This window comes from Dasypus novemcinctus, chromosome X (genome assembly GCF_030445035.2).
Source record: "Dasypus novemcinctus isolate mDasNov1 chromosome X, mDasNov1.1.hap2, whole genome shotgun sequence".
In the NCBI taxonomy this organism is placed as follows: Eukaryota; Metazoa; Chordata; class Mammalia; order Cingulata; family Dasypodidae; genus Dasypus; species Dasypus novemcinctus.
Window position 1 is genome coordinate 143,486,032 of NC_080704.1, and position 17,243 is coordinate 143,503,274.

The window sequence follows — 17,243 nt, forward strand, 5'->3', positions numbered from 1 at the left end:
GAAACTTTGTATTTTCTGCATGGTAAAATTTCAACTTCTCTAATTAAATAAAATGAAATCATAAGCCAACAATATGCTCTTGGATAGAAACCTTAATTTTATATATTTAAGTAAGTTGAAAGTGAAACAAAGGAAAAATATTCTGTGCATATAATAAAGAAAAGAACTGTTGCAGATGTACTAATACCAGATAAAATTCTTTAAGTAAAAATTGTTGCAGAGTACACATTAGGACACAATATGATGGTAAAATGGTTAATTCAACAAGAATACATGATAATTATAATATGAATGCACCTAACACAAGACATCAAAATATACGAAGCATTTGTTGAAAAATTTGAAGGGAGAAATGTACATTTCTATAGAATAGGAGAAGACCTCAATGTGCCACTAAGAATGATAGATAGAACATCTGGAAAGAAGATCAGTAATGAAATAGAAGATCTGAAAAACACTATAAATCATCAGGTATAAACATATATATATATATGTATGTATATAAAATACTTCAACAATAGGAGAATACTCATTTTCTCTAATGCACACAAGTCATACTCAAGGACAGACGATATATTAGATCACAAAAAAAGTTTCAGTAAATTTAAAAATATTGAAATCATACAATGTTTATTCTCCAAAAAGAAGTAATTCAAATTAGAAATAAACAACAGACAGGGACGTGGGAAACTCATAGATATGTGGCAATTAAAAAAAAAATCAAAACACTCTTAATCAGTGGTCAGAGAAGACACCAAAAGGAAAATTAGGAAATACCTTGATGTAAATTAAAATAAAAACACAACATAACAACATTTTGTGCTGCAGCACAGGCAATGAAAATAGGGAAATTAAGAGCGTCATGTGCATATTATAAAGAGGAAACATCTCAAATCAAAGATATAACCTTGAATCTTGAGTAAATAGAAAAAGAAGAGCAAAATAAACCAAAGTGAGGAGAAGGAAGGAACAACAAAGATTATAATCCAGATAAATGAAATAGAGTTTAAAAAAGAGAAAGAAAAATTGACAAAAAAATTGATCATTCAACACATCCATAAAATCTTCAAATTATTAGCTAATTTGAAAAAGAATAAAAATGATAGGGCATATATAAATATAATCAGATTTGAATCCGGAATATTACTACTAACCTCACAAATTTTTTAAAAAATATTATAAAAGGATATTTTGAACAACTACATGCCAAAAAATTATGTAAGCTGTGATATCATTTAGGACAAATCCAAGTCCCGAAAATGCCCCCCAAATCATATTGCTTCTTCCCTCTCCCTGCCCTCAGCAACTAATGTGGCCACTTTCTCCACATCAATGTTACAATTTCTTCCAATAGTACTCACAATAGTTCTATAGTAGAATATCAGTAAGTCCACTCAAATCCATATTTTATTCTTCCATCCTGTGGACCTTGGGATGGTGATGTCCACTCCAACATGATACTGAGAGGGGTTTTTAAATTCCACATGGATGATGGATACAATTCTCCTACTTGCAGTTTAGGTACTCTCAGTTCTTGGTATGGTGGCTGACCATCTTCACCTCCCTGTGAGCTGACCTGGGTAAGTCCAATGAAACAGAGAGTAGGATTTGCAACTCTGCTGAGCTTCAGGGTTCAGCTGGCACATGACAGTCCAGAGATTCAAGTCTCCTGTGTATACACCAACCCTAGCTCCAACCACAGGTTCAGTAAAAGTGACAGAAGAGGCATGTATAGAAATGTCACATCTGAGTCCAACACTATCACACTCAGAAACACAAATCCCGAAGCAGGGCTCATTGACATGGCACTGAACTCTAGAGACAGCTGCCATGACCATAGAACCTATGTGTCCCCATAGCCCTGAAGAGAACCGATACCTGGGGTTGTATCTACTTTGGCTGTCTCTGGGTTCCTACTGAGACATGCTTAAACACGACCCCTCTCATGACCTCCTGACTCATTTTTGGAAACTCTTAGCCATATAAACTCATTTGTCTTTGCCATTTCGCACTTTTATTCAGAGTCAGATGCTGGGCATTATATATCTTGCCATAACTCACTGAATGTGCTGTGAGAGTGTGCAAACTACAATGTAAATTATTATCCATGTGGTGCAGCAGTGCTCCAAAATGCAATGAATGTGCGACAATGTTGAAAGAGGTTGTTATTTTGGGAGGAGTGGGGTGGGGTGTAGGGGGCATATGGGAACCTCATATATATATATATTTTTTAATTTTTTTATTTTTTATTGACTTTGTAATAATATTACATTAAAAATATATATGTGAGGTCCCATTCAACCCCACCCCCCCACCCCCCCTCTCCCCCCCCCCCCCCAACAACACTCGTTCCCATCATCATGACACATCCATTGGATTTGGTAAGTACATCTTTGGGCACCTCTGCACCTCATATACATTGGTTCACATCATGGCCCATACTCTCCTCTATTCCATCATGTAGGCCCTGTGAGGATTTACAATGTCCGGTGATTACCTCTGAAGCACCATCCAGGGCAGCTCCATGTCCCGAAGACGCCTCCACCTCTCATCTCTTCCTGCCTTTCCCCATACCCTTTGTCCATTATGTCCACTTTTCCCAATCCAATGCCACCTCTTCTATGTGGACACTGGATTGGTTGTGTCCATTGCACCTTTATGTCAAGAGGAGGCTCAGATTCCACCTGGATGCTGGATGCAATCCTCCCATTTTCAGTTGTAATCACTCTAGGCTCCATGGTGTGGTGAAGACCTCCATCTTAGCTGAGTGTGGTAAGTCCAATAAATCAGATTGTAGGTGCTGGAGTCTGTTGAGGCTCAGGATCTGGCTATCACATTGTCAGTCCAGAGATTCATATCCCCTAAATATATCTTAAACCCCAACATTAACTGCACCTCCAGCACATTAGTATGAAAGTCTTATGAAGGGAGATCCCATCTGAGTCCAGATTCATCACACATAAACACCATTTCCAAAGAGGGGCCATCTGCCCTGGTAGTTAACCCCATCGGCCATGACCATAACTCCCATGGGTCTCTTTAGCCCTCAAAGGAACCAATATCTGGGGGTTGTATCTGCTTTATCTGTCTCTCTAACTCTGCTCAGTTGTGCATGAGGGCAAACCTTCTGCCAGCCTCCAGACTCTTTTTTAGAAACTCGTAGCCATATAAACTCATTTCTCCTTTCCATTTCCCCCTTACTTTAGGTCAAACAGCATTTTAAAGTCATGGTATTTTATGTAGACATGGATATTCTGCTGATCCGCATTGAACCTTCCGTATAAGGTCATTTTCCAGTTGCATCATCAGTTGGTAGTTGATAGTGGTCCCTCGTTGCCAGGGAGGCTCATCCCCGGGTGTCATGTCCCACGCTGGGGGGAAGGCCTTGCATTTACATGCTGAGTTTGGCTTCGAGACTGGCCACATTTGAGTAACATGAAGGCTGACAGAAGGAAATTCCCAGGCACAAAGTTGCTCTAGGCCTTGTTATTATTTTGGGTTTATCAGCTCACAAGCATAGTCATTAGTATCAGGGGCTCACTGTTGAACCCTCACTCCCTCCCGGTCCCCACCACTGTACCTGGGAGACTGTCGCTGCTCCCCTAGGGACCACGACAGAGCACCACTGGCCAGGAACCCAGTACCCCCCCTACTGTGGTTTTTAATTGTTGCCACTATGAGTATATCCAAACATTACCATGCACCCTGGACATATGTTCTGTACAGCTCCCTGACAGTCATATATCACCTGTCATTGGTATCCCATACCAGTATCCCTCCATTGCCATTGTTGAAACACTCTGTGATCCAGAACTCCCCGAAATTTGAAGCCCAATATAATGTCATGGTCCCTTACTAGGGAATGGCATATAGCGATGAGTTTAAAGGATAGATAAAGAACTTGGATAAAGTTAGATAAAGAACTTAGATAAAGAATGTTGACTTGAAAAAATTCCACATCCTATTTTTTTCTTTCCCCCCCCCCCCCCCTAATTATTCAGCTTTTCTTCACAGGAGTCCTAGACCACAGCAATGTATATATATAATATACAGCACTCCCACACATCCACCAGAAAACCTTTTCCCTTCCACAGTGATACTCTTACGCCCTATTCATATCATATTTACTTAAAGTGATGTACAGAGTCTGAGACATTAGCTTTCTAACAAGGTGACATCTGTGTTTACATTATGGTGCATACTTTAGGATACACAGTTCTTTACATTTTTAGTTATCCTATGTTTTACATTATGGTTTACATTATCAGTCTGTCATCTCCTATATGTTATGGTGTAATATTACATGTTTTATATCCATCCTTGTGTACTCTCAAGAAACTCCTCTCTTACCCCCCATTTACTTTGGTTCCACACATTTAACGTCCATTTTCCCTTCCACCTTGGTGCCCTCAGTGATAGCCAACCTCCGTTTCCTGAGGAGCCACTTCCAGAGATAGATGGAATAGTGTTCAGGGCCTAACTTGCTCAACTGCCCCAATGCCCTGGGAGCCACCCTTTCTCTCGAGGGATACAGTTCCCTCTATTGGATGGCATTAGTCCTCCCCAGGATGTGGGTCCACCCCCACTCTCACTACTTGGGTTTCTACCCCATGGTGTCACCCACTCTGGCAGAATGAGCATTTAGACATTCCCCAGGAGCCCGTCCTGCATCAGACCCTCCCCTCCGAGCATTCTAAACAGGTAACCCTCTTTATTATATTTTGATATGATTTTCTCGGCATTTTACTCTCCACCAACACCTGACCCTCTCCTGGTTCGTATGCTACCCCTCCCTCCCCCCACTTTTGGGCAACGTTACCCACCCATCCCTCCCCAGACACCCTCAAACCCGCAAAGCCCTAAGCAAAGGCAACCCCTTGCCCCCCTTTTATCTCTTCTTTGTGTTCATACTTACCACCATCTCGTCTTAAATTCCACCCCTGCAGACATCGGCTCATATCCTTCCTCCACCCTCCGATTTCCTGCAAGCCTATCGTTCAGTCTCTTGCTATCTAGGGCAGCTTGTTTATTTCATATCATTGAGGTCATGTAGTATTTGTCCTTCAATGTCTGGGTTGCTTCACTCAACATAAGGTTCTCAAGATTCATCCATGTTATCACATGTGTTTGTAGTGTGTTTGTTCTTACAGCCGAGTAGTATTCCATTGTGTGTATATACCACATTTTATTGATCCACTCGTCTGTTGATGGGCATTTGGGTTGATTCCAACTTTTGGCAATAGTGAACAATGCTGCTATGAACATTGGTGTACATATATTGGTTTGTGTTCTTGTTTTCAGTTCTGCTGGGTATATTCCCAGCAGTGGTATTGCTGGGTCATATGGCAAATCTATGGCTAGTTTTTTGAGAAACCGCCATACTGTTCTCCAGAATGGTTGGATCCTTCTGCATTCCCACCAGCAGTGGATGAGTGTTCCCCTTCCTTCACATCCTCTCCAGCACTTGTATTCTTCTGTTTTTTTCATAGCTGCCAATCTTATGGGTGTAAGATGGTATCTCATTGTGGTTTTGATTTGCATTTCCCTGATAGCTAGAGATTTGGAACATTTTTTCATGTGCTTTCTTGCCATTTGTATTTCTTCTTCGGAGAAGTGTCTGTTTAAGTCTTTTTCCCATTTTTTAAATGGATTGTTTATCTTTTTATTTTCAATATGTAGGAGTTCTTTATATATGCAAGTTATAAGTTTCTTATCAGATATATGATTGCCAAATATTTTCTCCCACTGTGTGGGCTCCCTTTTTACTTTCTTGACAAACTCCTTTGAGGTGCAGAAGGCTTTAATTTTGAGGAAGTCCCATTTATCTATTAGTTCTTTTGCTGCCCGTGCTTTTGGTGAGATATTCATAAATCCATTACCTATTACAAGGACCTTAGGATGTTTCCCTACACTGCTTTCTAAGGTTTTTATGGTCTTGGCTCTTATATTTAGGTCTTTGATCCATCTTGAGTTGATCTTTGTATAAGGTGTGAGATGGTAATCCTCTTTCATTCTTCTACATATGGCTATCCAGTTCTCCAGACACCATTTGTTGAATAGGCCACTCTCTCCCAGTTGAGAGGGTTTGGTGGCTTTATCGAATATTATGTGGTTGTATATGTGAGGTTCTATATCAGAGCTTTCAATTCGATTCCATTGGTCTATATGTCTCTCCTTATGCCAATACCATGCTGTTTTCACCACCGTAGCTTTATAGTATGTTTTGAAGTCAGGTAGTGTGATTCCTCCAATTTCGTTTTTCTTTTTCAGTATGTCTTTGGCTATTCGGGGTCTCTTTCCTTTCCAAATAAATTTCATAGTTAGTTTTTCTAGTTCCTTAAAGAAGGCTGCATTGATTTTTATTGGGATTGCATTGAATGTGTAGATCAATTTTGGTAGGATAGACATCTTAATAATGTTCAGTCTTCCTATCCATGAACAAGGAATAGTCTTCCATTTATTTAGGTCTTCTTTGATTTCCTTGAACAATCTTGTATAGTTCTCAGTGTATAAGTTCTTTACCTCTTTAGTTAAATTTATTCCTAAGTATTTGATTTTTTTATTTACTATTGTGAATGGTATTTGTTTCTTGATTTCCTCCTGATCTTGCTCATTATTGGTGTACAGAAATGCTACTGATTTTTGCGCATTGATCTTATAACCTGCGACTTTACTAAACTCATTTATGAGTTCTAGAATCTTCGTTGTAGATCTCTCAGGGTTTTCTATGTATAGGATCATGTCATCTGCAAATAATGAAATTTTGACTTCTTCCTTTCCAATTTGAATGCCTTTTATTTCTGGTTCTTGCCTCAGTGCTCGAGCAAGTACTTCTAAGACAATGTTAAATAGGAGCGGCGACAGTGGGCATCCTTGTCTTGTTCCTGAGTTTAGAGGGAAGGAGTCTAGGATTTCTCCATTGTAAACAATATTGGCTTTAGGTTTTTCATATATACTCTTTATCATGTTCAAAAAATTCCCTTGTATTCCAATCTTTTGGAGTGTTTTTATCAAGAAAGGGTGCTGTATTTTGTCAAATGCTTTTTCTGCATCAATAGATATAATCATGTGATTTTTTTCCTTCAATCTGTTTATATGGTGTATTACGTTGATTGATTTTCTTATGTTGAACCATCCTTGCATACCTGGGATGAATCCCACTTGGTCGTGGTGTATAATTCGTTTAATGTGTTGTTGAATACGATTAGCAAGTATTTTGTTAAGTATTTTTGCGTCTAGGTTCATTAGAGAAATTGGTCTGTAATTTTCCTTTCTTGTGATGTCTTTGTTTGGCTTTGGTACTAGGGTAATGTTGGCATCATAGAAGGAGTTGGGTAATGTTCTTTCTGTTTCGATGGTTTGGAATAGTTTTAGCAGGATTGGTGTCAGTTCTTTCCGGAATGTTTTATAGAATTCACCTGTGAAGCCATCTGGCCCTGGGCTCTTCTTAGTTGGGAGATTTTTAATAACTGATTCTATCTCTCTGCTTGTGATTGGTTTGTTAAGATCATCAATTTCTTCTTTTGTCAATATGGGCTGTTTATGTGTTTCTAGGAATTTGTCCATTTCCTCTAGATTGTCATTTTTGTTGGAATATAGTTTTTCAAAATATCCTCTTATGATAGTCTTTATTTCTGTGGGGTCAGTGGTGATATCGCCTTTCTCATTTCTTATTTTGTGTATTTGCATCTTCTCTCTTTTTTTCTTTGTTAGTGTTGCTAAAGGTTTGTCAATTTTGTTAATCTTCTCAAAAAACCAGCTCTTGGTCTTGTTTATCTGTTCAAGTGCTTTCTTATTTTCTATTTCATTTAGTTCTGCTCTTATCTTTGTTATTTCCTTCCTTCTTCTTCCTGTTGGGTTGCTTTGTTGTTGTTTTTCTAATTCCTTCAAATGTGCAGTTAGTTCTTCAATTTTTGCTCTTTCTTCTTTTTTGATATATGAATTTATGGCTATAAACTTCCCTCTCAGTACTGCTTTTGCTGCATCCCATAAATTTTGGTATGTTGTGTTATCATTATCATTTGTTTCAAGGTAGTCATTGATTTCTTTTGAGATTTCCTCTTTGACCCACTGTTTTTCTAAGAGTGTGTTGTTTAATTTCCAAATCGTGGTGTGAAATCTGGGCTTCTTTCCCTTGCAAATCTCCAGCTTGACTCCACTGTGGTCAGAGATAATGTTTTGTATGATTTCAATCTTTCTGAATTCGTTCAGCCTTTCTTTGTGGCCTAGCATATGATCTATCTTGGAGAATGATCCATGTGCGCTTGAGAAAAATGTATATCCTGCTGTGTTTGGGTGTAGCGATCTATATATGTCTATTAGATCGAGCTCCTCTAATATACTATTCAGATGTTTTGTTTCTTTGGTGATTCTCTTTTGAGATGTTCTGTCCAGAGTTGATAGTGGTGTATTAAAATCCCCCACTATAATTGTAGATGTATCTATTCTTTCACTTAGTTTTTCCAGCGTTTGCCTGACGTATTTAGAGGCACCCTTGTTAGGGGCATAGATATTTATGATTGTTCGATCTTCTTGACAGATTTTCCCTTTGACTAAAATGTAGTATCCTTCTTTGTCTCTCACAATTGTTTCACATTTAAAGTCTATTTTGTCTGATATTAATATAGCTACTCCTGCCTTTTTTTGGTTATTGTTAGCTTGTATGATTGTTTTCCAGCCTTTCACTTTCAATCTCCATGCGTCTCTGGGTCTAAGATGTGTCTCTTGTAGACAGCATATGGATGGGTCATATTTCCTTATCCAGTGTCCCAGTCTGAATCTTTTGATAGGTGAGTTTAATCCATTGACATTCAGTGTTATTACTATCAAGGAATTATTTGTGTTAGCCATATTTTGATTGGATTTGTGTTTGTCATATTTTGTTTGTATATTTTTTTTTGTCTTTTTTTTTGTTGTTGTTGGTCTTATACTCTCCTCCAACTTTGCCTTTCCTGTTTTTTCCTTTCTTCCTGCAGAACTCCCTTTAGAATTTCTTGAAGGGGAGGTTTCTTGTTGGTATACTCTTTCAGTTTCTGTTTGTCTGCGAATATTTTGAACTCTCCATCATGTTTGAATGCTAGTTTAGCTGGATAGAGTATTCTTGGTTGGAAATTTTTTTCCTTTAGTACCTTGACTATATCATACCACTGTCTTCTTGCCTCCATGGTTTCAGAAGAGAAATCAGCACTTAATCTAATTGAGCTTCCCTTGTATGTGATGGTTTTCTTTTCTCTTGCTGCTTTTAGGATTTTCTCTTTGTCTTGAGCATTGGATAATTTGACAAGTATATGTCTTGGGGTGGGCCTGTTGGGGTTTATGACTTGTGGAGTGCGCTGTGCTTCTTGGATATGTACATCTGTCTCTTTCAGTAGATTTGGGAAGTTTTCAGCCATTATTTCCTGCAACACTCTTTCTGACCCCTTTCCCTTCTCTTCACCTTCTGGAATGCCTATAATACGTATGTTTGAGCGTTTTGCATTGTCATTCAGGTCCCTAAATCCTAATTGGATTTTTTCTATCTTCTTATTGACCCCTTCTACTATCTGTTTGATTTCTGATGTACTGTCTTCCACATCACTAATTCTCTGCTCTGTCTCTTCTAGTCTGCTGATATTTGCTGCAAGTGTATTTTTGATTTCTTGAACTGTGGTGTTCATTCCCATCATATCTGTTATGTTTTTGCGTATGTCTGCAATTTCCCCTCCAAGTGATGTCTTCATGTTGTTAACCTCTTTCATTACTGCATCAAATTTGTCGGTGATAAATGTTCTGAGATCTTTCATTGCTTGTGCCAAGTTTTGCTCCCCTTCATGATTATTGGTTTGTTGATTGGATTCAGCCATGTTTTCCTGATTATTGGTTTGGTTCATAGATTTTTGTTGCTTTCTGGTCATCTCTTTATTTTGACGAATTTAATCAGTTCCTTAGCTTCTTTGTCTGCTCTTGGAGGTTAATTAGTTGTTATTTTTGCACAGGTGTTATATCTTCTCTTTGTCACTTTTTTCTTCTTATTCTAGTTACTTGTTGTTGGTTAAGTTCACTTTAGAGGAAAGTGTTAGTGTTGGGGAAAGGCAATTGTGTAAGCAAGGGAAAAGTGTAAAGTTGTATTGGTGATGTATGTTAATAAAGCAGGAATATGAGATCTGGAAGGATGGAGGTTAGATTCATGTAGATTGTATAGAGTTATAGCTGTAGGTAGAGTACCTTTTATGAAGTTGATGACTGAATTTGGGAGGAATATGGTATGAACTACACAGCTATTGTTTTCATGAGAGAGGGAAAAAGAAAAGAAAGGTAATAGTTTCAAGAGTGGATAATAGACAGAAAACAGAACAAAGGTATTAGAAATTAAGAGTTAGACACTTTGTGGATCAAAGAACGGGAGGTGGGGGGTGGAATATAGGAGAGACAGTAGATGATAGTGGATATCAAGATGCAGGGGAAGGGGGATAGTGTAGGTAGCCTAAATCAGTTCACACAGAAATGAGGCAGTGGAGGATGGGAAAACCCAGCAAATGTGAGGTGTTCCCTGTAGCACCTATTGTATACTTGAATTAAAGTAAAAATAAGTGGAAGATGAGGGACAAGAGGGAAAGAGAAAACCGAAAAAAAAAAAAAACTAATTATAATAAAGAAAAAAGAAAGGCAAGAAGAAAGGAAGAAAGAAAAAGAGGATGGGCAAACGGTGGGGAACGGATAGGGAGAAGAGAGATACAGGTACACACGTGTCACAATTGCAACACTATCTAAAACAACAACTTCCCCCCGCTTTGCCCTAAAACCCCCCCGTCTGTCTGCCCAAATGGGTCTGCAAGCACCTCCCTTCCCACAAACCCCCAATAGGCCGCCCAGGGCCCACGAACTCCCCAGTACTGCAGATGCTCAAAAAAAAAATAAATAAATAAAAAAATAAAAAAAAAATTAAGTAAAATTAAAAAACAAACAAACAAACAAACAAACAAAAAAAAAAAAAAAACAGAAACCCCTCCGCAGGCCCGGCTCCGCCCGCCACGGAGGCTTGGACCGGCTCTGCCCGGCTCCTCACGCTGCCTTGGCCTGGCCTGGCTCCGCCCAGCTCCGCTCGCTACAGTGGCCCAGCCGGCTCCGGCGTCCACCTCCCGCCACCGCGGCCTGGACCGGCCCTGCCCGGCTCCGTACCCGCCGCGGCCTGACCCGGGCCCGCCCGGCTCCAAACGCTACCGCGGCCCGCAGCCGGGGCCTCCACCGGCCCCGCCCGGCTCCAAGCGCTACCGCGGCCCGCAGCCGGGGCCTGCACCGGCCCCGCCCGGCTCCAAGCGCTACCGCGGCCCGCAGCCGGGGCCTGCACCGGCCCCGCCCGGCTCCAAGCGCTACCGCGGCCCGCAGCCGGGGCCTGCACCGGCCCCGCCCGGCTCCAAGCGCTACCGCGGCCCGCAGCCGGGGCCTGCACCGGCCCCGCCCGGCTCCAAGCGCTACCGCGGCCCGCAGCCGGGGCCTGCACCGGCCCCGCCGGGCTCCAAGCGCTACCGCGGCCCGCAGCCGGGGCCTGCACCGGCCCCGCCCGGCTCCAAGCGCTACCGCGGCCCGCAGCCGGGGCCTGCACCGGCCCCGCCCGGCTCCAAGCGCTACCGCGGCCCGCAGCCGGGGCCTGCACCGGCCCCGCCGGGCTCCAAGCGCTACCGCGGCCCGCAGCCGGGGCCTGCACCGGCCCCGCCCGGCTCCAAGCGCTACCGCGGCCCGCAGCCGGGGCCTGCACCGGCCCCGCCCGGCTCCAAGCGCTACCGCGGCCCGCAGCCGGGGCCTGCACCGGCCCCGCCCGGCTCCAAACGCTACCGCGGCCGGGCTCGGCCTGGCTCGGCCCCGCCCGGCCCCGCTCACCGCCGGCGCAGCGCGGCGCAGCGCGGCTGGTAGCTGGGATCTCCGTGTATATTTCACAGACGAATCCTCTCTGTTACCTTCCCTCCAAATCGATGTCCAGACACCTCCGGACCAGCAAAAATCCCGAAACAATCCGGTCCCAAAGAGTCTCCAACGCCGCCCAGCCGATTCCCTGCAGAAGACTCTAACAGGGATGTTCACTCAGCCGCCATCTTGCCCCCTCCCTCTCATATATTTTTAATGTAACTATATTTTGATCTATGTATCCTCAAAAATACAATTAAAATATGATGGAGGTGGGTGGGGATTGGGTTATATGGGAACCTCTTATGTTTTTAATGTAACATTTTGTGTGATCCATTTTCTTTAAAAAAAGATAAAATATTAAATTTTAAAAATATGTAAGGTATATGAAATGATGAAATTTCTAGTACCACAGAAACTACCTACACTGCAACAAGTAGAATTAGAAGATTTTTAACAAACTAGAGCAAGTAAAGAGATTGAATCCATAATTTAAAACCTCCCCAAAAGAAAATGCCAGGACAAGGTGGCTTCTCCAATGAATTTTACCAAACAATCCAAGAAGAAATAACACTAATCATGCTCAAATTATTTTAAAAAGAGAAAAAATTTTTCCTGACTCAATTTCTGAAGCCAAAATTACATTAATAACAAATCCAAATAAATATATGCCAAGAAAAGAAAATACAGACCAATATCCTTCATAAAGAAATAGGCAAGATTCTTCAAAAGGATACTAGCAAACTACTCAATGAGCACATTAAAAGAATTATATATCATGATCAAGTAGTAAATACTCAAATTATACAACTTAAGGAAGTCAATTAATGTAATACATCCTCTAATAGAACAAAGGAATAAAACACATACTATCTCATTTGACAAGGAAGAGTCATTTGTAAAATTGAGCAGCACTTTTTGATTAAAAAAGCAAACTCAAAAAACAAGGAATAGAAATTAACTTCTTAACAATATAAGTGGCATATGTGAAAGTACCTCAGCTAGCATAATTAGCATTATACCCAATGTTGAATGGCAGAAAGCTTTCCCCCTTAAATAAACAAGATAAGGATGCCCTCTATAGCAATTTATTCACCATTTATGAATTCTAAAAATAGATATAGGATTATGTTTGTGAACTCTTCTTTCCCTCTGGACATTTTAGGTTATATTGGATTCAGATATTTCACTTTTACTTGATTATATAATGATTAAATCTTTGATTGGGCCACATCAGTAGAATGTTATACCCCACCCCCAAGGTCTGTGGGCACTCACAGGGAAAATGACAAGACAGAGGAGGTAGTTAGAGAATTGAGTAGAACCCCAGGAAGTAAAAATATGGGAGAGAGCAGAGCAGATGACCATGGAGAGAATCAAGCACTGAGAGAGAGATTAGACTTATCCCAGCCTACAACTAATATTGGAAGAGGATGAGTACACAGTACCTTAGGAGGAAGAGGAAGGCTGAATGTCAGCAGCCATCTTTCTCCAACACATGGCAACAGACTTTGGTGAGGGAAGTAACTTATGATTTATCGCCTGGTAACTGTATGCTTCTACCCTAAATAAATACCCTTTATGTAGTGGTGTTCCTGAGGGCTACAGAGACACCCAGGTCCTATGGTCATGGCAGATGGCTCTGCAGTTCAGTGCCTTGCCAGTGGGCCCAACTTTGGAGTTTGTGCTCCTGAGTGTTATGGAGTTGGACTCAGTTGGACTCAGTTCTCCCTATAACCTTCCTCTTCTGTCACTTTTACTGAACCTGCAGTTGGTGCTGGGGTTAGTGTATGCTCAGAAGACTTGAATCTCTGGACTGCCCATGTTCCATCTGGGCCCTGAGCCTCAGCAGAGTTGAAACATCTACTCTCTGGTTCATTGGACTTACCAAGGTCAGCTAAGAGGAATGTAAGAATGATCAACCACCACAGGTGGGAACTGAGAGAGTCTACAGCTACAAGCAGGAGAATCTGCTTGATCTATGCCCCCCCCCCACTGATTCTGAATTGGAGTGGACAATGCCATCCCAGGGACCTTAGGATGGAGGAATAAAATATAGGTTACTGTGGACATACTGGTATTTTACTATAGAAATATTGTGACTCTAGCAATGGATGAAATTGTATCACTGATGTGGAGACAGTGGCGACAGAAGTTGTTGAAGGTAGGGATGGGGGAGAAGAGTAGTGATATGGTGGCATTTTGGGGACTTGAATTAATTCTGAATGATATTGCAGGGACAAATCCAAGACATTGTATATCCTGCCATAACCCACTGAATGTACTGGGGAAAGTGTAAACTACAATGTAAACTATAATCCATGCAGTGTAGCAGTAGCCCAAAATGTATTAATCAAATGCAATGAATGTGCCACATTGATGAGAGATGCTGTTGATGTGGGAGGAGTAGGAGGGTATGTGGGAAACTCATATTTTTCAGTGTAACATTTTGTGTGATCTACGTATCTTTATAAAAGGACAATAATAAATATTAGCAAAAAAGCCAACCACATTTCTGGTATTTTGAATCAGCACCTTTTTTGGCTGACTAACACCCCCCCCCCCCCGCAATCACCAATATTATTCAACATAATATTGGAAGTTCTATCCAGAGCAATTAGGCAAGGGAAAAAAATAAAAGTCATCGAAATTGTAAAGGAAGAAGTGATATTTGTAGTTTTTATATATGACAAGATCTTATATACAGAAATTCCTGAAAAACTACAACAAGGTTAATAGAACTAAGAAAAAAACCTAGCAAAGTGGCAGTTACAAGATCAACTTGAAAAATTCATTGGTGTTCATATTAGAGACACCATGCAATATTTGTCTTTTTTTGGTCTGGCTTACTTTGTTAAGTATAATGTCTACAAGATTCATCCATGTTATGATCTGTTTCCCAAGTCAATTTTTTTCTTACTCCAGCAAAGTGTTCCATCATATGTATATACTATATTTTCCTTATCCATTCATTGGTTGATGAACAAATGTGTTGTTTAGATCTTCTGGCAATTGTAAGTAATGCCAATATGAATATCATTATGCAGATGTCTTTTCTTGTCACAGGACATATGCACTACATTCGAAGATTAAGTACATGGAAATAAAATCTATAGTATAGGTTTTAGGAGATAAGAGGAGGGCTGAGAAGGAATATGGATCCTTAATGCATGTAGAAGATGTAATAATCTCGACCCTAAAAGTGTAGAAATGGATAGAGTTTATGGCAACACAGTACAGTGAGAAGTAGCTGTTTTTTTTTTAAAAAGGGATGGTGGATGAAAAGGGTAGTCTAAAGGTATAAATGTCAGTTGAAATAAAGCTAGAGATTAATCTAGGGACTGAATAACACTGTGAACCAAGAGGTGGATAATTGTGTTTGATAGTACAAATATAAGAGTGTTATTCTGTGAACTAGAACAGATTTATGTTACTTATTTCAGAATAGTAGGAATGAGGAAAAATACAGGAAAAATGCTATTAATGCAAACTAAGGATTATAGTCAATCATTTCCAAAGATATACGGTGTTAATAATAAGGGAGTAGGGAGAAAATATGCCATATATAAGCTAGGGATCATAGTGATAATCGTCTGATGATAGTATCTCATAATATGTTCCACAGTGTTGTGGTGTGTTGGCGAATGGGGTGTTGTATGGGGATTCTACACGTGCATGTGATTGTTTTGTAAGTTCACAACTTCTTTAATAAAAATATATTAAAACATTTTAAATAATCATTGTTCTTTCTATGCACTAATAATGAATAATCTGAACAAATGATCAAGAAAAACGTGAATTTACAATAGCAAGTACATAAAATATATCTTGTAGTAATTTTTTTGAGGTATGGGGTCTGGGTATTGAACCCAGGTCAACATATGTGGGAAGCTGATGCTCAACCACTGAGCCACATCAGCTTCCCTGACTTGTTTTTTTTTTTTCCTTTTGATTTGCTTGTTTTTTGTTTGCTTGTTTTTCAGGAACTGAACCAGAGACCTCCCGAGTGAGAGATGGAAACACAAGCACTTGAGCCACTTCTCCCCATGGAAATAAATTTAACCCAGGATATAAAAGACATCTACATGGTTAATTACATACATTGCCAAAAGAAATTAAAGAAAACCTAAATCAATGTAAGGATATTCAGTCTTTGTGGATTGGAAGACAAAGCATTATTAATGTATTGTTTCAACCCAAAGCAATTTGCAGATTCAATGCAGTCCCAATCAATACCCTCAATGCTCTATTTTTAGAAATGAAAGACAAATGTCGCTTTCATTTGGAAGCCAAATGTCAATTTCACATGAAAGTGTAAGGTGCTCCATATAGCCAAAACCATCTTGAAAAATGACAACAAATTTGAAGACTCATGATTCCTGATTTTAATTTTTTTTAGAAAATTGCAGTAATCAAAACAGTATGGTTCTTTATCATGGGGAACAGATGTGTTTCATGCAATTGTGTGCCTGCTTCCCATTTGGAAGTTCCCGGGTTAGGTTCCCACTGCCTTCTAGAAAAAAAACCAAACAAACAAACAGTAAGCAAAACAAATGAAAAAAACAACTCAGGGGATTTGATGTGGCTCAGTATTTGAGAGCTTGCTCCCTATATACTAGGCCTTTGGTACAATCACTGGATTCAGATACCTGAAAACAAAACAAAACAAACAACAAAAAAGCATGATACTAGTACAAAGAAAAACATGTGAACAATGGGAATTCAAATTGAGCTTTCAGATATATACCCTCATAGCTATGCTTAATCTATTTATTTTATTTATTTATTTTTAATTAGAGAACATGTGAGATTAAAAAAGCAGTCATGTGCAACATACAGGATTCCCAAACACCTCCCTACAACCATCACCTTGGATTGTTTTGGAACATTTATTACAATTGGTAAAATAACAGCAAAGTATTACAACTAACTCTACTCCATAGCTTACACTAGGTGGATTTTCCCCCCAAACCAACCTATGATAAAAATAATGTATTAGTATTCTACATATGCAATAGTTCATGAATGAATGTTCCCTTAATTGTACTGTTAACCATAGACCAACATCCATCACAAGGTTCATTTTAGTACACAGACCCATGCATTGTATAATGCATTCAAAATGTAGGCTCCGTGACTCTTAGTACCATCACCAAGTTGTGCTGTCATCAACCCAGTCAATGTTAAATGTTTTAATTACTCCACCAAGAAAGCTCCCATAACCCTCCTATATACCCATCCATTGTTGACCCTTCACAATAATATAGCAGCTATTTTGCCATTGATGCAAAAATATTACAATATTACTGTTAACTATAGTCAATATTTATATTAGTTGTAGTTTGTCCATATATCACCATATT